This window comes from Pteropus vampyrus, unplaced genomic scaffold (assembly GCF_000151845.1).
Source record: "Pteropus vampyrus isolate Shadow unplaced genomic scaffold, Pvam_2.0 Scaffold1000006168, whole genome shotgun sequence".
In the NCBI taxonomy this organism is placed as follows: Eukaryota; Metazoa; Chordata; class Mammalia; order Chiroptera; family Pteropodidae; genus Pteropus; species Pteropus vampyrus.
The window spans coordinates 2,605-4,343 of record NW_011920570.1 but is presented as its reverse complement, the minus strand read 5'-3'; the positions used below and the strand labels follow the sequence as shown (position 1 = coordinate 4,343).

At 63.1% G+C, this 1,739-nt stretch overlaps 1 pseudogene; it reads right to left on the bottom strand.

Moving 5' to 3' along the window:
• Positions 1 to 823: 823 nt before the first annotated feature.
• LOC105311687 lies at positions 824 to 1,376 on the bottom strand (annotated as a pseudogene).
• Positions 1,377 to 1,739: the final 363 nt, after the last annotated feature.

Genomic DNA, 1,739 nt, shown 5'->3' with positions numbered 1-1,739 from the left:
TTCGGGTCTGAGGTTGGGCTGGCCATTTGGAAAAGTGGAACGCTCTTTCCACGGCGTGGTTCCAAAGGACAGTCGTCCGAAGCCACTGGGGCCGAGCGAGGGTTCCTGGTGCTTGGACTCTGGGCCAAAGTACATGGAAGCAACCACCCGAGGCTCGGTCCCGTGAACGGCAGGTACCTATGCGCCTAGAAGCAAGTGGCTGGCCGAGAAGAGCCTGCTCTAAAATCACGTGTTCTTCTCGTCAGCTGTCTTGCTAACTTCCTGCCCCTAGGAACAAAGACGAAAGTCCAACCTCACGGCTGAGACTGCCCTTGGAGAATACCACTTCTCCTTCCTGCCGCTCTGATTTTCAGGCCGCGTGGGTTTCTACTTTTCCTATGCACCGGCACCCACGTTCCCCGGGACCCCAGGCCAGCCACCTCGCCCCAGGCCTATACAGCACGTGGTCTTAAAAGGATGATCGATGTTGTGTGTTCCAGGGTCCCACGCAATACCTTCTCCCTCCGTCCACGGAGATCGTGAGCCGCCTGGGGATGGATGGGGCACGGGTCGGCGGCACGGACGCTTGCTTGGATACCTGCTGAAAGCTTAAAAGGTGAGGGTTCTGCACACACCAATCCACCAGAGACCATTGTTTATTTAGGAACCAATAACTTTATTGGAAGAAATGGCAAACCTGGAAGAAGAAGGAGCAAAGGGGAAAAAAAAAAAAAAAAGAAAAAAACCTCAAGGGAATGTCAGGCAAGAGCGATACTGCAACATGCATGCCGGGCGTGGTGACCTGGAGAAGTCACCCCACGGCCACGGGGAAGGCAGTCCGGGCTCAGTCCTTGTCGCTGTCGTGCAGGGTGAGCTTGTCAAAGAGGTGCTCGGCCAGGCCCGATTGCGGGGCTCCCATCTTGCACAGGTTGGTGAGATGGTCGCCCAGCTCCGTGATGAACTTCACCTGCTCGTGCAGGTGGCGACTCATCAGGAAGTCGCACAGGCGGGCGTCCTTCTTCTCGGTGGCCAGCCGGTGCAGACTGAACAGGCTCTGGTTCACATCCATCGCCAGGTGCAAGGCGCACTCCATGACCCTCACCCGGTCGTGCCAGCGGTTGCGGTCAGGCCTGCCGATCTCGCGCAGACGCAGGTGGGCCCCGCGCTGGTTGTGCAGCCACATGAGCCTCTGGGCGTACTCCGTCTCCTTGCTGGACTGCTGCCGGAAGAACTGGGACGACGTGCTTGAGGGCCGCGTCCTCGCCTTCGAAGTACAAGGCCATGGACTCGTACACGTAGGAGGCGTAGAGCTCCAGGTTGATCTGGTTGTTGACGGCGGCCTCACAGTCGGGCTGGTAGCTGTGGCGCGCACACGACGGCGGCAGCGCGGTCGACATGACTGGCGGTGCAGGCGCGGCGGGCGCCAAGGCCGAGGCGGCGACGAAGCCGGGGCTGCGGGGCGAGCAGCGGCAGCGGCGGCGGCGGCGGCGGCGGCGGCGGCGGGGTCTCCGGGTGCTCCCAGCGGTGGGCGACCAGGGAGGCTGCGGGCCGAGTCAGGGGCGGTGGAAACCTGGGGGCGCTCTCAAGGCGGACGCGGAGGAGGGCGCTCTGGGGCGGGGCGGGGCGTCAGCTCCTGTGGGGGACCGGAACTGGGGGGTCCGTTGAGGCCTGGGGGCGTGGGGGTGGAGTCCTTTACGTTACGTTCGCGGTGGGCAAGCGGGGAGCCCCGCGGGCGGGCGGGCACGGGCGACAGAGGGCGG